Genomic DNA, 26299 nt, shown 5'->3' with positions numbered 1-26299 from the left:
ATGCGTGCGAGCGACCTCCTCATGCACCAGATCCCCCCCCCCCCCTTACGTCATCTGATCGGAGCAAAGATAGATTAGCCTCCTTGGATCTGGTGATGAGCTTTGATATTGTTAGCCCGTGCATGTGTCAGTATAAGCCTGCTGCATTAGCCCGGGCAAACAGCAAGTACGGATGCGCTGAATTATTTAAAAACGAGAACTCGGAGGACTCTGCGCAGTGCTAGTTAACCGTGGTTTGCCATCAAAGTAGTAAGTGTTAAATAATGCACCCGGAGCTATGAGGTCGCATTCTTTCATTTATATGTTTTTAATGCGTCGGGGGTTCTGCAAATAATTTTATGCATAAAGCGCATGCATAGACTTGGAGGCAGAGTTAAGGACAGACTGGGGGGCAGCCAAGATTTACAGATAGTTTCAAATTAAGCTTATCTTAATATAACTTAGGGCTAATTAAAAGGTATATGCATGAATGGTGACAAAGTTACTTTGTATATTAAGTTAGTACAATTTTTTTTTTAAGTATCACTTTATTCCTTTTGTTTCTTTGTTTTTTTTATTATTTATTAACGTGTGTTTCCATGCTTTAAAATAGACTAACGAGCAATCACACCACTTTACCCATGTATACTGGGTGTAGCAATTTAATGCTGGGACCACTGAATATGAGCAAAACGACAGAAGGTAGTGGTACAAAAAGAAATAACTCATGCATAATAATAGTAATAGTGAAATGAATTTATAAAGACAAAGATATTGCCAGGTTCTCCAGTTATCTTTATGATTAAGGATTAGTTTTTCCCATGGTTCATTCTGATATAGATGCGTTCTTAAGCAGTTGTGTTATAGTAACATAGTAGATGACGGCAGAAAAAGACCTGCATGGTCCATCCAGTCTGCCCAACAAGATAAACTCATATGTGCTACTTTTTTTTTTTTTTTATTTGTTAAACTTTTTATTAATATTCCAACAATGTATTACACTCTTAAACATTATTCCTATACATAGCTCATCTGCAACATTCAATCTTAGTAAACATTCTTTTATTTTTCCCCCCCCTCCTCCCTTTCCTCCCCCTCCCCTCCCCCCATTAGCTCACCTAATCGTAACCATTCTTCCGCATTGGGTTTATATTTTCCCTTTCGCCTATCAGTCATTTTTTCCATTCCCATCAGGAAGTACATTTTATTTTCCCAATCCCGTCTCGTGGGGCCTGTTCTTTGTTTCCATTTCAATGCTATTGTTGTTTTGGCTGCTGCTAGGCATATACGCTTTATTCGAGTTTGCCATGCCTTCCCTCCCTTATTCCCGTAGCCCAACAGACACCATTTGGGATCACAAGTGAACTGAACCCCTATTGCTTGGGTAATTAATCCTGTAACCATTTCCCAAAACTCTTGTATAATGGAGCATTTCCACCAAATGTGATAGTATGTTCCTTTCCCTTCTTCACAGCGCCAGCATTTATCTGATACATTAGGGAACATTACTTTTAATCTGTCAGGTGTATAATACCAGCGACTCATGACTTTATAAGCGTTTTCCTTCACCAGTACACAAATCGATGCTTTTTTAACCTCTATACACATTTTCTTCCATTCTCCCCCATTGAATTCTTGTTCAAGATCCTGCTCCCAAGCTTTCATATAGGGTAATTTTTCAAAGGTAGTGCCCCTAATATGTTCGTATAGCTTAGAGATCCCTTTTCCTCCCCCATATAGAGACCCCCATAAGTTTTCAAACTTTTCATTATCTATCCAGTTGCCCTTATTCCATTTTGCTGTCACCATATAATTTCTAACTTGAACATATGCATAGATTTCTGTCTCAGGAAGATCATATTCCTTACTAAGCTCTTCAAAGTTTTTAATTTTGCCCTCTCTTGTGAACTCACGAAACCTAATCAAACCCTTATCATACCATGAGGCAATTATCTTGTTTTCCTGCCCCCCAGGGAACCCCGGTTCTTGTGTGAGCCAAGCGTATGTGGATCTATTATGTGGTCCCCTAAGTTTCTTTTTGAGCTGACCCCATAATATTAACAAATGTGAAACGAAGGGATTCAATGTTAGTGTTTTATACTTATGTTCAGGGATAGACCCCCAGAGCAGTGCATCCAGTCTACCTTCCTGTACAAATATCTGTTCTAACTGGGTAATCGGTGAAAGGTCAACTCTGCTCCAAACCTCAATTTGTCGCAATTGGGCTGCCCAGTAATACCAAGTAATATTAGGGACTCCTCTGCCCCCTAGTTCTACTGCTCTCCACATTATTTTCCGTGATAATCTGGCTGGATGTCCTGCCCATATGAACTCCCCAATTTCCGTCTGTAGTTTCTGTAATTCCCCTTTAGGGACAGCTATTGGCAGTGTTTGAAATAAGAATAACAGTCGAGGAAGGATATTCATTTTGACCACCGCTATACGACCCCACCATGACATCAATCCTCCCTTCCACTTTTGCAGGTCTCTTCGAATAGTTGCTATAAGCGGTGTGTAATTCAATAAGTACAATGTGTTTAGATCCCGGGGTACATTTATGCCCAAATAGCGGAAATTTCTGCCTGTCCAGCGAAAACCATGTTTCTTCCCAAGTTGTTCTATTTCCTGATCTGTGGCAGTTATTCCCATGAGTTCAGATTTATCAAAGTTTACACGAAAACCTGACAATGACCCAAAAAGATTTAATTCCTTTATTAGCACCGGTAACGTCGCATGTGGTTTGCCAATGTAGAACAGCAAATCATCCGCAAATAGAGCTATTTTATGCTCTTTTCCTCCCATTCGGACCCCCTGCGCTTCCTTCAATGTTCTTATTCGTTGGGCCAGTGGTTCAATGGATATTGCAAATAACAGCGGGGATAGGGGGCATCCCTGTCTGGTCCCCCTTTGTATGTTCACTGGATCTGACCATCCCCCATTCACTTTAATCCTTGCCTTCGGTTGGTCATATAGCTTTTTCACCCAGCCTATAAAAGTGTTGCCAAATCCCATTCCTAACATTACTTCCCATAGGTAATTCCATTCGACCCTATCAAACGCCTTTTCGGCGTCTATTGTTAATAAAGTCATAGAATCCCCCCTCTTTTGTGCCCCCCAGATTAAGTTAAGTGTCCTTCTAATGTTGTCTGCCACTTGCCTATTTTTAATGAAGCCAGATTGGTCCTCATGTATGAGAGACGGTAATATCCCACTCAACCGGTTTGCCATTATTTTGGCCAGGATTTTAACATCTACATTCAGCAGGGATATCGGTCTAAACGACCCACATAAAGTCGGATCTCTCCCAGGTTTTAACAGAACCGATATCCCTGCCTCCTGCATGCTGGTCGGGAATCCTTTCCCCTCAAAACTAGCATTCCCCAGCCTCACTAAGAGGGGTCCCAGTTCCTGTTGGAAGATTTTATAATATTTAGCAGTATATCCATCTAGCCCTGGTGATTTCCCACCCTTTAGGCCTCTGATAACTCCCAGCACTTCCTCCAATGTTATTGCTGCTTCCATCTCATCTCTCTGTTGTACCGTCATCTTTTGCAATCCAAGCCCCTGTATATAATCCCTAATGCTTTCTACCGATTCTGTTGATTCCCTTTTATATAGCTTTTTATAAAAGTCCATAAATTGTGTCCTAATTTCCTCATCTTGATGGTAAATTACATCTTTTGGGCCCTTAATTTTAGTGATCGTATTCTTAACTCTTCTATCACGCAAACCCCTAGCTAAGATTTTCCCAGCTTTATTACTGAACTCGAAAAATTTCTGCTGCATTAATTGTCTATGGAATTCCATGGTTTTCATCTGAATCATATGCAGTTCCGCTCTCCATTTTTTAAGTTCTACTAATTGTTGGGGTTTCCCCTCTCTTTGATGTATAGCTTCCGTTCTCGCTAATTGTCTCCGTATTTCTACCTCCCTCTCTGCTCTCTGTTTCTTCTTGTGAGCCCCCTTTTTAATTAAAACCCCCCTCACTACTGCTTTTAAAGCATCCCACATAGTCCCATCTGTTACCTCCCCCGTATCATTTAGTTCTAGGTACTCTTTAATAGTGTTCCTAATTTCCTGGCATTCTAATTCTCCATCTAATAAAGTTTCATTGAGTCTCCAGATTTGTCCTGATCTTTGCTTATTCAACCCATCTAATGTGACCCATACTGCTGCATGATCAGAGGCATGTATACTCTCTATCTCTGCCTCCTTTATATCTCCCCATATGTTCCGACTGCCCCAAATTGCATCTATTCTGGCGTATGTTCCCTGTACATGGGCATAGTGTGTATACTGGCACTGTCCCGGATGCTGTAAACGCCATATGTCTATTACATCTAATTCGCGCATCAGTCTGTGAAATTGGCGCCCATTATACCCCTCTCCCCCACCCGTCTTGTCGGAGTGGTCCATGGTCCCTGCCGCATGGTTGAAGTCTCCCCCTAGCATTACCACTCCTTCTACAAAGGGAATCAGTTCTGCCCGAGTGGTATCAAAGTATCTCCCTTGACCCTTGTTTGGTGCATACATGTTGATTAAAGTGATATTGCGATTATTGACCTTCCCCCTGACTGCAAGGCATCGACCTTCTCTATCTTTATACACAGCCTCTTTAACAAACTGCAAATGTTCTTTCACATAAATCACTAAGCCTCCCGTCTTGTTTCCCCTAGTATCAGCCAATGCATACCCCTCCCCCAGCCCTTTGTTCATAATAAGTGCTTCATCTTTCTTCCTAATGTGGGTTTCCTGCAACATTATTATATCACAGTTCAATCTGCGCAGTTCTCTGAAAATTATACTTCTCTTACCCGGATTGTTTAACCCATTTACATTCCATGACCCAATGCGTATTCCTCTATTACTCAGTCCTCCCCCGTTCCCCCCACCTCCCACCCCCCCCAATCTCCCCTTCAACTGGCATCCACTCTTTCGTGCCAGTATTTCCCTTAAGGAAGCACGTCATCTTCTGAGCTTGACCACCCGGTCCCTTAATCAAATATGCATTCCTTCCCTTATTTATGTTGCTTTACCTCTTCCCTTCTATTTAAAACTCATATATGCATTTACCCCAACATCACATATATAACTTTTCAACTTGTTTCATCTTCACTCCCACTTACTACAGTGGAAACTCGTTCAAAGTCCCTGTTCAGTCCCTATCAGCTTCAGGTGGCATCATCTTTCTCCACTGTATCTCTTGCATTTCGTGCTGGAAGACGATTCCTCCTCCCTGCAGCCATCTGCCAACCCGTCTGATCTTTTCTCCCTGGACTGCCTTGGGATTGCTGCATGTTTTCTTCCTCTCTGGGTACATCTGTACATCCCATCTCCTTTAAGACTTTCCACGCTCCTTGTGGTGATTGAAGACGCCGGGTAGTGCTCCCCACCGATACTTGCAGCCCAAACGGAAACAGCCAGCGATAGCGTAATCCAGATTTTTGTAAGTAGCTTGTAATGTCTTTAAAGTTTCTTCTGCGCTGTAGCGTTTGTCTAGCCAGATCCTGATAAATCCGGATCTTAGCCGTGTTCCAAGTTATCTCCCCCAGTTCTCTCGCTTTTCTCCAAATTTTTTCTTTAACTGGAAATCTAAGAAAACAGGCTACTATATCTCTTGGTAAACCTTTCCGTGGTGCACCTAGGCTTCTGTGCGCCCTTTCCAGTTCCACTGGTGCAGTCTCTCGGCCCTCTCCTGCATTGGAGTCCTGATTGAGTAGAGAAGCACAGATTTCTTGAACCACTTTCTCGGCATCTTTATACTGGTCCTCCTCCGGAATGCCTCTGAATCTCAAGTTGCACCTTCTAGTGCGATTCTCAAGATCTTCCAGCCGGTCTTCCATATCCACTCTTGTTTGCTGCTCATTTTTTATGGAGCCCCGGAGGTCCCGCACTTCCAGCGATATGGCCTCCGTTTTTCCCTCCGTTTCTGCCAGCCTGTTTCCGATTTCTTTGATTTCTTCGCGCAATTCCGCTACCGCCGTTTGGATGCTTCGTCTTGTTGTCACCATTTCAGTTTTTAATTCTGTAAACCATCTGGCGAAATCGTTCTTACTAATTTCTGCCTCGCTCTCAAACTGCTCTTCCAGGTCCTGGTCCGATTCGCTTTCCGCGTTCGCCATCTTGGCCCCTCGAGAACGAAGTCCGGTTCCTTTTGTAACACTCGATGACTCGGACGTAAACTTGAATTTTGCCAGCTTTTTCTTTGCTGCCATGAGTTTAGCTTTAGTTTTTTGGTATTAGAAGTGATTTTTTCGCTTTTTAGCTCGAGGAATGCTTCGTTTTTGCCCTAAAGACGACGGAGCTTACAGATCAAGCAGCCATCTCTTCCGATGACGTCACTTCCTCTCCATATGTGCTACTTTTTGTGTATACCCTACCATGATTTGTACCTGTCCTCTTCAGGGTACAGACCGTATAAGTCTGCGCAGCACTATCCCCGCCTCCCAACCACCAGCCCCGCCTCCCAACACTGAGAAATGTACTAAAAACTTCATGTAGCATTACCTCTACCTGACACTTCACAAATCCTATGCAACTATTTAGGGAAGCTTAGGATGCTGTACACAGCACATTCATGGAATTTTCTAATCCCTCTACATATACATGCAAATGCAGGGGTGTGTTTGTGTAGCTATGTTGAATCAGAGTGTGTCCAACTGTCTTAGAGGAAAGGGGAATTGTTGGGGTAGAGGGTGTGTGGGGGGGGGGGGGGGGGAGGGTAGTGAGCACTTTCTCAACTGCAATGTTCACTGTATCTAAGTGTCTAGACTGCTGAAGCTGGAACTGCTTCTCCCATAGAATGCACCAAGACATTTTTAAAGGCGTTTACTGATATGGAACCTTCAGTCTAATCTCATTCAATTTCAAATCTGAGATTGTAGTACATGATTATGTGCTACAAGATCTTTTTCCCATATGAAAAATCTGATCTCGTCTTGTTACGTTTTCAAAATTATTTTGCTCCAGACAGATGGTCATTGTCTACCCATTAAGTATAATTCTTTCCAACTTCCATTGGGTTGGATTTGGCTGTCAGCTGCTTCTGGTTGAGCAGGTACTGGTATATAGATAGGTTCCTGGCACTTCAATCTCATGTTGATCAGGCTCTACCCAATGCAGCCAAAAGCCAAATCCTAGAACTGGTAAGTTGCTCCTAGAGCTCTGACCTTTGGGTTGAGCAGACTCCCAGAATCTGTGGTAAGGTAAGATGCCTGTAAATTTCCTGAGCAGGCTTCCAGTTTAGCTTCAGAGATTTGGCTGCCTCTGGTACAGCAGAGACAGCTGTGATCTCAGGGTTCAGCTTTCAGCTACCTCTGATAAACCAGGTGCTGGTAACTGTTCTCCCAGGGCTTCTGCCTACAGTGATTGAGGAGAGGCAGAGAGCTGGGCTAGATGAGGAAGGTCAGATTCTACTTCCACCAGCTCCCTCCCCTCCAGTTTTACCCTCACCCTTTACTTCTCTGCAGAAGAGTCCTTTCACTAGATGCAGATGCCTGGCAGGGTGACTTAATTTTTTTTCCAATTTTCTTTCATTTTATATTTGATCTGCCTTGCATGAAGATTTCTATGTTTTTATGTAGTGAAAAAATGCAGTCAATTAGAGTGAACACAAATTTGTGGTTAAAAGTAATTCAACATTATTGTTCAGGGATACATATAGAAAATACATTAGAGGCTCTGGCAGAGACTCATTTACAAAGTATGTATTCTTTCCAATTAATATTTCCAAATTAATAAAGTGCCTTTGCTTATTTGGAAATATTAGTTGTAAATGGATTTCTACCAGAGCCTCGAATATATTTCAGTAGCATAATTAAAAGAAATAACTACTTCTGAAGGTTATGAATACAGGTGGGGGTGGAGAAGATTACTTGTAGTGATGGGTGAAATTTCTGTTCTTGTACAACTCTAGTTGGAATGTGGGGATGGGGAGTTTGAGAATGAGGGAGTGATGCTGGATTGGAGTTTGAGATAGAGAAGAAGAGATACCAAATGGGGACAAAAGAAAAGGGTGTTGCATGTGAGTCATTGAGTTTCTGCTTCTTCTGGTTTGCCTGTCACAGCATGAGGCTGATGCTCAAAGCGGGTTCTAAAGCCCACAATGCAAAACCTTATAGTGCTACAATGCAGAAAAATGGCTAAGTGATACTAAAAAAAAAAATCAATCTTGTTCAAATGATATGCATAGTTAATTAGCATTAACAAACTGAAAGCAAGAGTCGTATTATGTCTGGCACATAAGCACAAAGAGTTTGCGGTAAGAGTGGCTCTTGTGCACATGCCCAAACCTGGAAGTGCAAGCATATATTGGTGTTGTTCATCTGCTTTTTAAAATACGAGCCTTTCAAAAATTGTATCTTTAAATTTTTAAAAGGCTCATATTCAAACATAGAAAAATGTATGCTTTCACTTTCAGTTTTGGCGAGATGTGTGCACATATGTTGTTTTCATTAGCAGCGCTCAAACTTCCGCTTGCAAAAGAAGACAAAAAATGCAGTAGAATGTGAAAAATTGGTAAGAAATCTTCTGAAAACCTTCTACGCTGCCTCTGAGCTGGCAGTTAATTTTGGTGCTATTGGCCATTATTTCCTTCTGTGCATTACAGCGCTTTTGTTTGTATATTGAGAAAAAATACTAATTGACCTCATTTGCGGCAATGTTTAGTGCAAACATTAACACCCATGCTTGAGCCCTTTGAGCATTTTACACACAATAACGTATGCAAATCAAGCACTAACCGCTTTTTACACTGGCATTAGTTTTGAGCATCAGACCCCTAGGAGACAATTGCTACTTCAGACTGGCTTTAACCTCCTTGAATCCCAGTGTTCAGATTGTCTGGGAGCTGTCTGAAGGATGGATGTAGGACGTGTCCTTGAATATACATAGTAACATAGTAGATGACAGCAGAAAAAGACCTGCACGGTCCGTCCAGTCTGCCCAACAAGACAACTCATATGTGCTACTTTTTGTGTATACCCTACTTTGATTTGTACCTGTGCTCTTCAGGGCACAGACCGTATAAGTCTGCCCAGCACTATCCCCGCCTCCCAACCACCAGCCCCGCCTCCCAACCACCGGCTCTGGCACAGACCGTATAAGTTTGCCCAGCACTATCCCCACCTCCCAACCACCAGCCCCGCCTCCCACCACCGGCTCTGGCACAGACCGTATAAGTCTGCCCAGCACTATCCCTGCCTCCCAACCACCAACGCTGCCTCCCGATCTTGACTAAGCTCCTGAGGATCCATTCCTTCTGCACAGGATTCTTTTATGCTTATCCCACGCAGGTTTGAATTCCGTTACCGTTTTCATTTCCACCACCTCCCGCGGGAGGGCATTCCAAGCATCCACTACTCTCTCTGTGAAAAAAATACTTCCTGACATTTTTTCTTGAGTCTGCCCCCCTTCAATCTCATTTCATGTCCTCTCGTTCTGCCGCCTTCGCATCTCCTGAAAAGGTTTGTTTGCGGATTAATACCTTTCAAATATTTGAACGTCTGTATCATATCACCCTTTCTGAGCCGCCTGCATGTGGCCAGTAAAGGATGTCTCCTCCTAGATTCCTATATTGGACTTGTTTTTGCACATAGTACCTGAAGATTGGAGGGTGGCCAGTGTAACTCCAATTTTTAAAAAGGTCTCCAGGGGTGATCCAGGAAAATACAGATTGGTAAGTCTGACTTCAGTGCTGGGCAAAATAGTGGAAACTATAATAAAGAATAAAATTACGGAACATATAGACAAACGTGGTTTAATGGGACAGAGTCAACATGGGTTCACCCTATACGGAACGCAGTCTGGCTATAGAGAATGTTATTAAAAGACTATGGCCGATGGTGACAGTACATCAACAGTTTCAAAACATTCCTAGGTTCACATATACTCGGGGGCGCAATATGGGAGAAATTATGTCCCATTATAAAAGAATGGAGGCAGTTCAAATAGAAGATTCTATTCAGGGACACACGGTGTGGGGGGGGGGGGTGTATTGCAGGCATGCAATGCAGGTTACACAGGTGGAAATTCCTCATTCACAAGGGTGTAAGTTTTACCTGCATACACATACGGACTGTAATACCAAGCAGTGTGTATATGGGATTTATTGCCCATGTGCAGTGGCGTTCCTAGGGGGGCTGACACCCGGGGCGGATCGCTGATGCGCCCCGCTCCCCGAGTGCAGGCCGCCCCCCCCCCCCCCCCCGGTGAAAGGACACCCCCCCCCGGGTGCACGCCGCAGGGGGGGTGCCGTGCGCCTCTGTCCTTCCTTCGTTCCACGGAGCTGGCCATACAGTGGATGATCTAAAGTTTGTGGTATTAATCAAGGTACAAAGTAACTGCAGAGGTGGGAATATTGTTACGTTGTGAGCAGAGAACTATATTTAGGTGGAATACGGTAGAGCCATTGGGATTGAACAAGGAAGTGGAATGGTTACATGTTTAAAAAAAAAGGGGGTGGAGCTTGGAACAGAGGTACAAGCCAACCTACACTACGCATGTGCCGGCGTTTTTGCAGGGCGGGTGTGTGGTGGAAGATGAATTTCCACCGTCTTGCAGCCACTAATTGTAAGTACAATGTGAAAGCAAGTTGTAAAGGTTTTGAATGTGGGTAATGGGTGAAGTTAAGGACATTATCATATGTGTTCGTTTAGGTAGGACCCGACTCCTGATGACCCTGTTATAGCGACTGTGTAGAGTCTGGGGCATATCAAAGGATTGGAAGCGGAGTTAGCACAAGAGCTGAGGACTCAAAGGATTGATTTGGTTTCTGTTTCGAATATCCAGGACCGAGGAGGAGCAGCAGTTGCTGCTGCAGTATGGACTTTTGAAAGAAGCAGCTTGCTGGGCAAAACTTTGACTGACTAAAGGGTGAAGTGCACCAATTGCTACTGCATGGACTTTTAAAAGAAGCAGCTTGCTGGGTTCATGGGTATTTTGAGCAATCAGTTGGAATGTGTATTAGTGAGTCTGCTCTATTAGTGCTGTAAAGTTTAAGTGTGGGTATGAGTGTGTATGAGGATGCATGGAGTAATAATGTATTGATTTAGCATAGTTTGTAAGCAATAAATAAATCATTGAAGAGTTTTCAAGTAAAGTATAACTGACAGTGTGGTTTATACTATTAGTACATTTAGACAGTTATTTAACAAATATAGCCCATTGCATTATGGGTTCAGCCAGGGGAAGTCTTGCCTCACCAGTTTGCTTCATTTCTTTGAATATTGTGTTCAATGCACAAAGAGACTTAGGTCTTTTTCTTGGGAGGTGACTTCTAATGTGGAACCTAGCGTAAAGTAACTATGATTTGGATTATTCTTCCCAAAATGCATCATTTTGCATTTGTCCACATTAAATATCATCTACCATTTGGATGCCCAGATTTGTAAGGTCTTCTTGCAATTTATCACAATCTTCTTATGATTTATCTGTCAGTAATTGTCATCAGCAAATTTGATCACCTCATTCCTTATTCCTGTTTCCAGGTTGTTTATAAATATATTAAAAAGCACCGGTCCCAGTACAGATCCCTGGGGTTCTTCACTGTTCACCTTCCTCCATTAAGAGAAGTGGCCATTTACCCTACAGAGGTTTTCTGTATTTTAACCAGATCCCAGTCCACAACAGAAAATTGCCTCCTATTCCATGCTTTTTAATTTTCTCAGGAGTCTCTCATGAGGGACTTTGTCAAAAGCTTTCTGAAAATCTAAATACACTACATCAACTATAAGAACATAAGCATTGCCATGCTGGGAGAGACCGAAGGTCCATCAAGCCGAGTATCCTGTTTCCATCAGTGGCCAATCAGATCACAAATAAGTGGCAAGATCACAGAAAAGATTTTATACTGCTTATCTTAGAATATACAATGGATTTTCCCAAGTCCATCTTAATAATGTCTTATGGACTTTTCTTTAAGGAAATTATCCAAACCTTTTTTTAAACCCTGTTAATCTAACTGTTTTTCCATATTCTCTGGCAACGAATTGCAGAGTTTAATTACTCATTGAGTGAAGAAATATTTTCTCCAATTCATTTTAAATTTGCTACTTAGTAGCTTCTCTGTGTGCCCCCCAGTCCTAGTATTTTTGGAAAGATTAAACAAATGATTCACATCTATCTGTTCCACTCCACTCGGGATTTTATAAACCTCTATGATATCCCCCCTCAGCCGTCGCATCTCCAAACTGAAGAGCCCTACCTCTTTAGCCTTTCTTTATAGGGAAGTCATCCTATCCCATTTATCATTTTTGTCGCCCTTCTCTATACCTTCTGTAATTCCGCTGTATCTTTTATTGAGATTTGACCAGAACTGCACACAATATTCGAGGTGCGGTCGCACCATGGAGCGATACAAAGGCATTATAACATTCTCAGTTTTGTTCTCCATTTCCTTCTTAATAATTCCTAACATTCTACGTATCATCCATGATGACACCTAGATACGTTTCCTGGGCGATGACTCTTAATGTGGAACCTTGCATCACGTAACTATGGTTTGGGTTCCTCTTTCCCACATGCATCACTTTGCACTTTCTATTTGTATGCCCAGTCTCCCAGTCTTGTAAGGTCCTCTTGCAATTTTTCAGTCCTCTTGTGATTTATGATTTAATAACTTTGTGTCATCTGCAAATTTAATTATCTCACTAGTTACTCCCATCTCTAGATTATTTATAAATATGTTAAAAAGCAGCAGTCCCAGCACAGACCCCTGGGGAACCCTATCTATCCTTCTCCATTGAGAATACTGACCATTTAACCCTATTCTCCTTTTTCACTTGACTAAATCCACGTTGGCTATGTCTCATCAATCCATGCTTATATATATTCTCTACCAAAACCAATTTATTATGTCCCAAACACTTCCAAATCTTTTACTCTAACGGTATATGTAACACAGTCCAAATTTTTCAAAACTCTTCATATCAATTTCATTAATACATTTTATGACGGAGATCATCAGAGTATTTAACAGCATACACCATCTGGGAACAACACGCAATATAGTCATGGCGCTGCACACATTGTCATAGATCCACCCGTAATTCATCATCAATTTTTTATGGCTTTTTTTACTTAGTGCAATCTTCAATAGACATTTTTCAAACAACTTTCAGGCTTTAACCTTAGAGATGCATATTAAATAACACTTGGCAGCGATTTTTCACCTGAGTCAAACCTCCGCCAGATATACCGTTAGATATAGTAAAAAGATTTGGAAGTGTTTGGGACATAATAAATTGGTTTATATAGACAGTCTCCACACTAGAACTGAAAGGTCTCTTTAAGCGTATATATATTCTCTGGCACTGGTACTTCTCCCGCATCTTCCTCGGTGAAGATCGAAGCAAAGAATTCATGTAATCTCTCTACTATGGCCTTGTCTTCCCTGATTGCCCTTTTATCCCTTGGTCATCCAGCGGTCCAACTGATTCTTGTGCCGGTTTCTTGCTTGTAATATACCTAAAAAAGTTGTTTATTCTGTGTTTTTGCCTCCAATGCAATCTTATTTATTTATTGTACATTTCTACCCCACATTTTCCCACGCACGCAGGCACAATGTGGCTAACATAGGATAAGTAAGAATGACAGTACAATAAGAGAAAATAGTAAGAGACAAAGAGTAGGCAAGAAAGGGGAAAGGGGAATAACAATTAACTATTAATCGGTAAGAGTGTGGGGGGAGTAGACCAGTCCAAATAGGTGGGTTTTCAGCAACCTCTTGAACAGTTGGTGATCATTTCAAAGTCTCTCTTTGTCTTCCTTATCAGCACCTTGCATTTCATTTGACGTTCGTTATGCTGTTTCCTATTGCTTTCAGTTATATCCTTCCATTTTCTGAAGGATTTTCTTTTAGGTCTAATTGCTTGCTTCACCTTACTTTTTAACCATGCCGGCTGTCGTTTGGTCTTCCTTCCTCCTTTAATACATGGAATAGATTTGACCTGAGCTTTGAGGATAGTATTTTTGAACAGCATCCACATCTGATGTAAATATTTGACCATTGCACCGATCTTCTCATTTTATCATAGTCTTCTTTTTGAAAGTTAAATGCAAACGTATTGGATTTTCAGTGCATACTTACACCAGAGATTATATCAAATCTGATTATGTTATCAAGCGGCCCCAGCACCATTACCTCCTGCACCAGATCATGTGCTCCACTAAGGGCTAGGTCTAGGATTTTTTCCCCCCTCTTGTTGGTATCTGAACCAGCTGCTCCTTGAAGCAGTTGCTGATTTCATCAAGGAATTTTACCTCCCAAGCATACACTGATGTTACATTTACCCAGTCAATATCAGGGTAATTGAAATTGCCCATTATTATTGTGTTGCCCAGTTTGTTAGGCCCCCTAATTTCTGATAACATTTCTACATCAGTCTGTTCATCCTAGCCAGGTGGACAGTAATGTACGCCTGTTGCTATCCTTTTCCCTTTTACACATGGAATTTCTATCCATAGGGATTCTAAGATGTGTTTTGTGTCCTGCAGAATTTTAGTCTATTTGATTCAAGGCCCTCTTCCTATATAATAATTCTCACCACCAACATTCTAATGTGGGACTGCCTGTGTCCGTGGCTCCTGGAGTTGCTGAGCTAGGCTCCGTAGCCAGGACGACGTCACTCACAGCTGATTCCCAGGCAGGGGGAGGAGTAGGGAAACACGGAGCGTGTTTTCCTACTCCTCCCCCTGCCTGGGAATCAGCTGTCAGTGCGCTGCTCCCTGCCACTTTGGAGCAAGTGGCAGGGAGCGGCGCATCAAAAAACTACAAGCTCGGCACCACAGAACCCCCCCCCCCCATCAGCACATCAAACACCCCCTCCCCCCACCCAACGCACATCAACACATACACCCCCGGCGCATCAAACCCCCTTGCCACTCGCAGATGACAGTAGTAACGCTGTCCGGCCTCTGCTGCTTCTCCTGTTTTTTTTTTAATTCTTTATTTATAATTTTAATTACAATACTCAAGGATAACCTTGTTCAGAAATACAGGGTCAAAATAATAATAAAGGTATTCCAAATACTTTCCATATCTTATTTATCATCATTAATCCTTCAAAAATCAATAATTAAAGTGTTTATACAGTCAATCATAGTAATTTGAAACCTTTCTTAGACCACAAATCGTGTATGGGGGGGGGGGGGGGGGGGGGAAAGAGTTAGAGAAGTAATACAGGAAAAATTATCAAATTTATAAGAAAAAGCTGCATTATTCCAGGTTATATTTCATTTCACTTGTTTCAATTCCAAAAACGATTTAAGTTGATCTGGTGAAAAGAAAGTGTATTTTGTTTGACCAAGTTTAACTATACACTTGCATGGATATGTGAGAAAAAATGAGGCTCCTATATCTATTGTCCTCTGTTTCATAGCAAGAAACTGTTTCCTTTTTTGTTGAGTCAACTTAGTGACGTCTGGGTAAATCCAGACCTTGGAGCCATAAAATTGAGCTTTAAGATTTTTAAAATAAAGCCTCAGGATAGTGTTATAATCCTGCTCAAAAACCATTGATACTATCATTGTAGCTCTGTTCATTATAGCTCTGTTCATTATAGTATCAGAGGATTGTTCCAGGATATCAGAAATATTTTGTAAGTCCGGAATATCTTTATCAGAGCCATATTCTCCACTTCTAGACCTAGGAATTGAATATATTTTATTTAGCGGGGGTATTGCCTCTGGAGGAATTTTCAAAATTTCTATCATATATTTCCGGAAGGTACTGGCCTCCCACTTAGCCATCTGTCCCCCCTTCAATCTGTTCAGAACTCTGCTGCATGTCTTATATTCCGCCTGAACCGATATACTCATATCACCCCTCTTCTCAGGTCACTTCACTGGCTTCCAATCAGATACCGCATACAGTTCAAGCTTCTCCTTCTTACCTACAAATGCACTCAGTCTGCAGCCCCTCATTACGTCTCTACCCTCATTTCCCCTTACGTTCCCGCCCGTAACCTCCGCTCACAGGACAAATCCCTCCTCTTAGTACCCTTCTCCACCACCGCCAACTCCAGGCTCCGCTCATTCTGCCTCACCTCACCCTATGCTTGGAATCAACTTCCTGAGCCCTTACGCCAAGCCCCCTCCCTACCCATCTTCAAATCCTTGCTCAGAGCCCACCTCTTCAATGTTGCTTTCGGCACCTAACCTTTATACCTTTCAGGAAATCTAGACTGCCCCAATTTGACTGCCCCTATTTGACTGACTATACATTTGTCCTTTAGATTGTAAGCTCCTTTGAGCAGGGACTGTCCTTCTATGTTAAATTGTACAGCGCTGCGTAACCCTAGTAGCGCTTTAGAAATGTCAAATAGTAGTGGTAGTAGTTATCTGTCAGAGTTTCCCCCGCTACTATGGGAAAATTCAGGAAGCAGAGATTTAGGCGCCTATTAAAATTTTCAATTTGTTCAATTTTACGTCTAATATCCAAAGAGTCTTTAGCGACCACACTTTTAAAGTCTTTTAAAGTATCCACCTCTTTTTGTAATAATTGAACTTGCATTGTTAGATCATTTTTAACAGAGTCTACAGTTTTATGCAATTCTTCAAATTTAGTATTAAGATTAAGTACATCACTAGATGTCTTTTGTAGTGTTATAGTAATCTGGTCCAACATCACCTTAAGCGTTTTTAGGGTCACCTCCGAGGTCTGCGCTGTGGAAGAGGCACTTCTCTCAGCACCCCGAATCATCGCTTGCATGCCTGGGTCCTCACTAGATGCCCCTATCGACGCATCTCCAAGGTCGACGGGGTTTCCCACCAGGGCTGCCCTCAACGCCGGGCTGGGAGGGATCAGTGAGACGGATGGTGGAGACAGGGAGACTTCCTCTCCCGGCGGGGAGTCTGCTTCTCCAGACGCGCCCGCAATGGGATCTTCTCCCCGTAAAAGCCTGGAAGCCCCGGGGAAGAAACGCTCCAGAGATGTTTGGGCCGGTGAGGAGGTTGGGGTAGGTGCAGGCGCTAATCTCAACACCTCTTTGCGCTTAGAATGAGGCATTTCGAAAACAGGAAAAAACTTCAGCTCAAAGTCTCACAGAGCGTCTCAACAACTGACCGGTGCGGCAGCCATCTTGATTCCCCTCCTCAGCCTGCTTCTTCTGTTGAGCAGCAGCGGCCACTACAAAAAGAAAAGAAGCGATAAATGTTTTTAAACCCAGCCCAAATCATTCGCAAATGCCCGAGTCTTACAACGCAGTCTCTGCAGCCGCTCCTTCTCTCGCCTGTCACGTCACTGCGCTCCTCCGGTGTCTTACTCCAATGGCAGTGACGTGGAGGCGAGAGGAGGAGCGGCTGCAGAGACTGCGTTGTAAGACTCGGGCATTTGCGAATGATTTGGGCTGGGTTTAAAAACATTTATTGCTTTTCTTTTTGTAGCGGCCGTTGCTGCTCAACAGGGAAAGCAGCAGTGGCCAGACAGCGTTACCACTGGCAGCTGCGGGTGGGTTTGATGCGCCGGGGGGGGATGGTCACTGGACATGGGTAGCTGGGGGGGAGGGGAGGGTCGCTGGATATGGGTAGCTGCTGGGGGGTAGGGGGAGAGGAGGGTCGCTGGACATGGATGGCTGGAGGCGGGGCAGGGGAGAAGGAGGTGGGGAGGGGGTCCTGAGACCAGAGAGGTGGGGGTGGGGAGGGGAGGAGGGGGGCCCTGTGAGAGGGGGGGTGGGGGCTCTCACTCACTGTCTCTCACATACACTCTGACACACTTCATCTCTCTGTCACACACACACAGTCTCACACACACAGACACTCTGAGGCATATTTTCAAAGCATTTAGCCTTCCAAAGTTCCATAGGTTTCTATGGAAGGCTAAGTGCTTTGAAAATATGTCTCCAAGTCTCTCACAAAATCTCTCTCACACAAACATACGCACACGCTGTTCCTGTCTCTCTCTCTCTCATTCTTTCTATGACACACACACTCCATCTCTCACACACACACACACTCTCTCAAACATACACACTCCGAGGAAAACCTTGCTAGCGCCCATTTCATTTGTGTCAGAAACGGGCCTTTTTTTTTACTAGTTAACATATAATGCTACCCCTCCACCAATTCAATCCACCCTATCACAGCAATATAATTTGTACCTTGGTATTGCAGTGTCCCACTGGTTATCCTCCTTCCACCAGGTCTCAGAGATGCCTATTATATCTGTCTTTTCACAGGTATCCACATATTTGTTCACACCTTCTAAAAAATTCACCAGATTAGTGAGGCCAGTTTTCCCTTGGCTCAGTCCATGTTGACTCTGCCCCATTAAACCATGCTTGTTTGTGTTCATTAATTCTAATAGTTTCTATCATTTGGCCCAGCACTGACATCGGTACCGGTCTGTAATTTCCTGAATCACCCCTGGAACCTTTTTTTTTTTTTTTTTAAATTGGCATTATATTGGTCAACTTCCAGTCTTCAGTTACTACTGATGATGTGCAAACGCCCATACACTATGCTCCTGGATTTTGTCCCTGAGCGGGAGGAGGGAGTGTATCGCCAGTGGGAGTCCAGGGGGCTGTTTGTGCTTGGGCAGATATGGGAGGAGGGGAAACTTTTGTCATTTTAGTATTTGCAGGATGAATATTGCTTCCCCTCCCTCAAGCAGAGTTTTCAGTATAGACAAATACGGGATTATATATATCGGAAAGCCTGTAGAGACCTTCTTCTTATTGAAACACTTTTGGAAAGGGCTATGAGAGGGGGAAGAGGTAAGGGTTGCTGGCTTTCTCTCCCCTAGATTATTTATTTATTGTGAACACTTATATCCCACATAATCCCACTGAGGCAGGCTCCATGTGGTTTACAACATTCAGGAAAAGAATAACATAGTAATTCTAGGACAACATTATATTCATTGCTCTGACTTGGGGGCAACATTTGAGTAAAAGAAATGGGAAATGAGCTGTAAATATATTTTTATATGTCAGCTGTACATTGACTGAAAATGGACATAAAATGTTGTGTCATTGGTATAACACCCCACATAGACTTTAAAAACTTTTTAAATATGATATAGGAATCTGTTGGTGCAATTGTGGTGTGGTGGAGGACATGTATCTTATGTAGTGGAATTGTCCTATGATACAACAATATTGGAAAGTGGTACATGCTTTGGTACAGCAAATATTGGGGGGGGGGGGGGGGTTCCATATCCCTTATAAGTGGAATCTTGCTTTCTTCACCATAAACCAGTTGGAATTACAGTACCACACCATAAATTGGCAATTTATCTGTTCACTGCAGCTTGATTAGCACTGGCAGCAGCAATGAAGTGCTCCTCTGCTCCTGCCTTGTCGGTGATTTTGCGTAAATTGGATTATCTCTATTTGATGCCGGAGCTGACCGCTATTAGGATGAGACAATTCACCAAATGTCATGATATCTGGGATGGTTATTGCACTTAGCAGTCTACTCCAGCGAATCAGATACGACTGGAGCCTTTCCATTCAGTGGTTATTCTTCTCCATATCTTTTTACCATATAGTGCTTTGGGGAGGGGTTCTCGAGGATGGGATTCGGGGTAGGGGCAGGTTCTGGAGAGTTTGTTTTTGTATACCGTCTACCTGGTTTATGTTTTTCTGTTTTGAATATTTTCAATAAAATAAAAAAATGTAAAAAATACTACAGAGGATGTTAATTACATGTTACAGATCACTAATACTAAATCGGCCCTTGTCCAGGTGGCGGCTCTCTCTCTTGCTTTTAGGGCAAAGTCCAGGGCTCAACCTTGACAGCCCACCTGAATGTGATGAGGTTCTTGCGAGGGGGGGGGGGGGTAAAACGTATCAGCTCTCCTTTGAGAGTGCTGTTTCTCTTCGGAACCTATTTTATCCTTAGTGTCCTGGATGGACCCCCCCCCCACCCTTCCTTGAGTCTTTGAAGCACGCTACCCTGAAGGATCTTACTCTGAAGATGGTTTTACTAGTGGCGCTTTGTTTGGCCAGATGGGTCTTCTTTCTCGGAGCACTCTGTTTCGATAAGGACAATGCCATCCTTTTTACCTGAGGTGATCTCTCCTTTTCTTCTCAATCAGGCAGTAGTTCTGCCAGCCTAGTTCTGACTCCTTCAACAAGGTCCATAAACTAAATGTGCAGATGGGGGTGTTAGGCTATTTGAAGGTACTTGTGACCTGGCTTGGCCACTGTTTGGAAAACAGAATACTGGGCTAGATGGTCCATTGGTCTGACCCAGTATAGCTACTCTTATGTTATGTTATGAAGGTGACTAATGTTTTTCAAAAGTCCAACAAGCTCTTTGCCCTGTTTCAGGGGCTGCACAAGGGGGAGGCAGCATCCAAGGCCTTCATAGTGACTGGATTAAATTGGTCATTGAGGCAGCCTACATAGTGCAAGGTTGGTGTGGTGAGGCTGCAAGCTTACTTCTCCCGAGCCCAGGCATCATCCTGGGTGGAGGCTCAAGGCCATTCCATAAGAAGATCTGCCGAGCGATGACCTGCTTATTGCTGCATTACAAGACAGTCATCCTGGCCAAACAGGATGTGACTTTTGGCAGGGCATTCATTCAGGAGGCCTTGTCTTACTCTTCTGTTAAGGGACTGCTGTTGTGCATTTCTTTGGTGGACTGATCTAAGGAGATAGTAAGGATGGTGAAATTGTACTCATACCTGTTAATTTCCTTTCTGTGTGTCTTACTAGACACTCTGGGACCTGCCCTGGAAGACTGCTGTATTAAGGGTTGTTTAGGGTTTTCATTTTGTTCCTTCTTGCTTGAAGCAAGGAATTATGGTTAATTGTAATGTTCTTCAGTGGTTATCTCTATGGGGAAAGTTGTTTTGGTCTAGATACTATATTGCGTGAGCAAAGCAAACCATTGCTGTGGACTGGTGTAGTAGGACTTAAGGAAAGGAAATTAACAGGTATGAATACATTCCACCATTCATTTTATTCTTAGTTTGTTCTGTGGGTGTGGTTTACTAAAGCGTTTTTATTTTCTCTCAATTTGGGACAATGGTCAGGCCTTAAATCTCTCTTGGCTGATTTGCTTTATTGTTGTGTTCATAAATTTGCTACTGTTGAGTTCTTTTCAGGCAGTGAAATACCTTATTACCCCAATGTAAAAATTTTGCAAGAATATTAGGAGTCCTTTTACCAACCGGTGGTAAAAGGATGCCTGCATTGGTGCTCAGGTTTGTCATACACCAAAGCCTCCTTTTACCAGCTCTCATAAAAGGACATTTTAAAAAAATGGAAATGGTGGTGTGGTAAGTGTAAAACTTGCTGGGCAGCCATTTCTGTGCAGCCATTTAGGAGGTGGTAAGGACTTCTTTGCTAACGCAGCAGTTGTACTGCCCTGGTTTTACAGCCTGCTTTACTGACACAGACTACTTAGTAATTACTGTGGATTCTTTTGAATTCATATTAGGTAAATGAGACCTTTTATTAGAGGTTCTAAAATCTAAGATATACAATGATTATTAGCTATATAACTGAAAAGAAACAATACCTATAAACAATCATTACAGCACTGGACCCTAATCTCTACATCCAAGCAATGCTAGGAGTTTCCAGACCAGGAAAAGAAGCAGTAATACACTATAATATACATACATCCATCACTGATCATTACATCATCCAGGCTCTTATCAGTTGGGGGGACCCAATTCACAGCGAAAGCCAGAAGTTTCTTTGACCAGAAAAATGGTTCTGTGCACAGTTCGTACGTTATTCACAGACGAGCTCCCCATTTCACTGATTGAAACTCCCTTTTTTATTAGGCTTAGAACTCATGTTCAGAGCTAAGGAAAATTACAGAATGCTTGAGAGTTTCTCTGTTTAGGTAAACAAGCCATACTGTGGGAATGTGGTCACATGTTTCCCAGTCCAGGTGGCCAGTCTGAACTCGAAAACAGGCTCCACCTCTCCCTTCACATAAAAAAATTAATTAGAGATGTGTCTTATTTTCACACAAAGTTAAACAATCATTTTTAAACAGAATTACTTCTAATCAAAAATACAGACCCCAAGTGCACTGGTCAGTTAAGGCAGAGTTGAAAAACAATCTTTAAAAATCACTTCCACTACAGTGGTAACTGGGCAGCATTGCTGGGTAAGTCCCTGGCACTAAAAAATAAAAATTATTTTTTGGCACCGGAAATGCCGTGCAGTGGGAGTTGGCACTATCACCAGGCTCCCGTAGTAGGGCCAAATTGCCATTGTGACAAAGCTAGCACTCGGGGCCCCACAGAGAAGCAGCTAATCCCCGAACTATGGGTCCCAGAAGCCCTTGGAAGCAGGAGAGAGGAGGGTAGCCCCAAAAGGGTGGAACAGATTTCCAACCCCAGCAGGGGAAGCAGTGGCTCAGTGCTAGGGGAGCCAGTTACTCCCTTCCCCACTAGAGGAATAAGGGGAGGTGAAGCTCAGTCCCTTAGCTGGATCGCCAGTATATAATTCCCTCCAGCTGTGAGAGGAGAGAGTGATTTTCGGGTGGCTCCCAGCCACCAGGAGGGAGAGGAAACAGAGAGAAGCTGCCATGGAGTAGGTGGAGGATGGAAAGGGCCTGACACTGGAGCTTCCCTGGAGGGGAAGAGTAAGCTGCCATGGAGTGTGAGAATGTAAATGTAGCCCTGTCCAGCACATGAAGGCAGTGTGAGAGGCCACAGGGGTGTGGTGCTGTGAGGTAGGAGGAAAGCTGCCAGCCCTGTTTGGTACAGGGTCCTGGGTGCTGTGAAGAGGACAGGGGCTTTAAGTAGTGGTTTCCTTTGACTAGACTGTTTGTGAAAGGGTTGAATTATTGGGATGTATAGAACAGCAGGCTGAACTTTGACTGAGCCCTTCTGAGGGAGAGGGGAAGGTAGTGCAAAGAAGTGGGCCTGAACTGTTAAGGAACTGAATGTTGGCTGGAGTTTGGAACCCGGCCTGAACCCTGTTTGTGAACTGCATTTCAATTTTGAGAGTGGAACTGAATTGAGAATAAAGCACTTTGGTCTTAAGTCCATATGGCAGTCTGGTTCTTTGCTGGAAACCTGTGAGCCTAATAGGGCTGCTGGCCCCAAACCAGAATGGAGGAGGCGGACCCCTCTACACCATGCACCAAGCTCATTAGTAAAAAGCCCCCTTACTGTGTAAGTTTTTCAGGCATCATGGTAAATAGATAATAATTTTTCATCTTTGCTTATGAAAAGCATCTGAATTTAGTTTTATTTTAATACCTTTTGAGTTTCTTACTCTTTCTAATTTTCAGAACAAGTTTGTTGCGAGGGAAGGGTCCCTGGGTGCTAGTCGTTTCCTAAAGTACACAATATCAAGATGAACTGTCAGAAGTGCTGGAGGTGTCAGTGGAAGGTTGCCAGATTGAGGAAACAGTGCGCACTTTGCTTCAATCCCACCCCCCACCAATTCTCTTCCTCCAGAGCACTGTGAAATTACATTACAAGAAGGAAGGGACCTATTCTATTGGAACAGTTGGAACACAAGACATGAATTTTGTCTTTGTTTACTTATGTGAGAGTGTGATCTGATGAACTTTACAACACTAAAAAAGGCTTTGGGAGATTTCAAGGTAAAGTAGAGTTTCCTATCTGTGCAAACAAGTCATGGAATCCATTATAACCCTTTATCTGCAAACATGCTTGTGAAATGAAGTAAACCCAAAATAGAATGTAAATTAATAGAAATTGGAAAAGGCCATGGAAGCACTTAGGTGAGGGGTCTTTTCCATGCAACAGATCTTCAACATTTGTCAAAATATAATAAAAATGTAGCAGAAGCTTCCATGGCCCTTTCCAGCTTCTATTAATTTACATTCCGTTTTGGGTTTAGAGCATGTTTGCGGATAAAGGGTTATAATGGGGGGGGGGGGGGGTGTATATATATATATCAAACATATAAAAGGCAAGTGACCGTACTCACTTGCAAATGCGCAGTAGAGACTTCCCTCTCTGTCCCGCCCCCGCGTCAAGACGTGATGACGGGGGCGGGACAGAGAGGGAAACTGCGCGGAAGGGGAGGGAGGGAACCACTGACGTCGCTACCGCTCCCCCCCCAAGGTAGCTGCTACCGCCCCCCGGAGTCGCCACCCCCCCCCTTCACCCGGCCCGGGCCCTCTCTTCGTTATTCAACTTACAGCAGCGCCGAAACAGCAGCAAGCAGCTCAGCTTCAGCTCCCGTCGGCCTTCCTTCCCTGCCTGTGCCCCGCCCTCGCCGACTTGATGTCACACGAGGGCGAGGCACAGGCAGTGAAGGAAGGCCAACGGGAGCTGCAGCTTGCTGCTGTTTTGGCGCTGCTGTAAGTTGAATAACGAAGAGAGGGCCGGGTGGAGGGGGGGAGGGGGCGACTCCGGGGTGGGGGGGGAGGGGACATGGGAGGTCTCAGAAGGAGGGGGGGCCTTGGAGCTGGGAGGGCTGGACTGAAGGGGGCCTTCCAGCTGGCTGGGAAGAAGGCACGGGGGGGGCAAGGGGCCTTGGAACTGGGAGGGAGGGAGGGAATGGGGCCCCTTACAGTTGTGAGGGAGAGCAGGGGGCCTTGGAACTGGGAGGGAGGGAAGGGGGCCTTGGGAGCTGGGGGGGAGGGCCTGGGGCCTTGGAACTGGGAGGGAGGGCGGGCAGGGGGCCTTGCAGCTGGGAAGGGGGGAGGACTGGAGCCTTGGAGCTGGGATGGAGGGACAGAGGGGGGCCTTGCAGCTGGCAGGGAAGGAGGATGGTAGGGGGCCTTGCAGCTGCAACGGGAGGGGGGGCCTTGGGAAAAAAAACATTCCAATACGCGCCCGTTTTAACAGGCTTAACGGCTAGTATGTATATATATATATATATCAGTTCAAATCCCATTGCTGCTCCTTGTTACCTTGGGCAAGTTTAACCCTCCATTGCCTCAGGTACAAACTTAGATTGTGAGCCCTCCTGGGACAGAGAAATATCCAGAGTACCTGAATGTAACTCACCTTGAGCTACTGCTGAAAAAGGTGTGAGCAAAATCTAAATAAATAAATATAGACAAGCTATAATGGCTGGCATAAATTCATAAGCCAAACATTTAGAAGAAAGATGAATTGGATATTTAATAGTAATTTGTGTACTTAAAACACTGCTAGATTTCTAGTTACTAGGATATATTTCAATTGTATTTTTGCTGTCTGAATTTAATATTCATTTTCCTTCCTTTTCTAGTATGCCCTGTAGAACAAAAAAAAATTATCTTGGCCTCTCTCAGATGATGGTCCTCACCACTCAAGGTCAATGTGAACTTGACTGATGAGCAAGAACTGCAGATATGTCGGAAGAAGATGGGGGAGAAACTTGGTGAAAAGATCAACATTATAGAGGTGATGAACAGGCATGAATACTGTCACGGCTGTGGCTGTGCCCCTGCATCCAGACTCACCATTTTCCAGAGATCTGGCTCTGTGGCTTCTCTGGACTGCCTTGTCCCTGCATTGATGCATCTGCTGTCTGGTGTTCTTGCTATCCAAGCCTCGTTCCAAGTTGTGACATCATCAGCAAAGTCCTTTATAAAGCACCTTGGAACTCTCATGCCTTCCCTTTTGCAACAGGTCTTTTAACCATGTCTTTGTGTTCCCTGTTTGGATCCAAGTCCTGCTTGGCTTTATTCCTATGCCTTGCTTTGTTCCTGTGAGTCTGAGTCTTGTACCTGAAAGCTTTGTTTCTGAACCATGTTCCTGAAAGCCTTGCTTTTGCAAACCTTGTTCCTAAATGCCTTATTCTTCTTTGCCTTGATTCCTGCCTGGCTTTGTTCCTGTGAGTCTTGTCCCTGAATGCTTGTGTGTTTAAGTCTTGTACACTTGAAGGCCTTACTTTGCTTCTTTGTGTGGTTCCCCTTTATCCTGGTTCCTGCTAAGCCAAGGCCTGTTCCTGCCTTGTTTATAGTCTAGCTTCTATTTGTTCTTGTTGCCTAGCTCCTGCCCTGCTTTGTGCCTAGCCTTGTCTTGTCTCATTCAGTCCAGTCCTGTCTGGATCTAGTCCTTGCCTTGTCCTGCCCTTTTTTGGACACAGTTTTAATCTAGTTTCATGTCTTGCCTTGTATTGCCTGGGACCCAGTCTTAATCTAGTTCTGAATCTTGCCTTGTCCTGTCTGGGTTCCAGTTCCAGCCCCTTTGCCTTGCCTTGCTTTTCTTTCCTTGTCTGGATCCGGTCTTTGTCTTGTCTATTGTACTTTTGCTATCTTTGCCTTGCTTTGTCTAGTCTCCTGGTTTATTCTAGTCCTGTCTTGTTCTGACTCCTGCCTTGTGCCAGGCCAGGTGACTTGTCTTCCTCAGCTCCGACTGTGGTCCAAGGGCTCACTATACCAGAATCCATGACAAATACCTGTCAGAGATGGACAGTGTTTTGTTTTTTGGGGGTTTTTT

The 26299-nt window shown here is 43.7% G+C and overlaps 1 long non-coding RNA gene across 1 annotated transcript; it reads left to right on the top strand.

The window, feature by feature from the left end:
* Positions 1-43: 43 nt before the first annotated feature.
* LOC115482596 lies at positions 44-25742 on the top strand. Its single transcript, XR_003944107.1, has 3 exons — positions 44-249; positions 593-681; positions 25104-25742. It is a non-coding gene; the product is annotated as an uncharacterized LOC115482596 (long non-coding RNA).
* Positions 25743-26299: the final 557 nt, after the last annotated feature.

This window comes from Microcaecilia unicolor, chromosome 13, assembly GCF_901765095.1.
Source record: "Microcaecilia unicolor chromosome 13, aMicUni1.1, whole genome shotgun sequence".
In the NCBI taxonomy this organism is placed as follows: Eukaryota; Metazoa; Chordata; class Amphibia; order Gymnophiona; family Siphonopidae; genus Microcaecilia; species Microcaecilia unicolor.
This window is presented reverse-complemented; position numbering and strand designations above follow the sequence as displayed.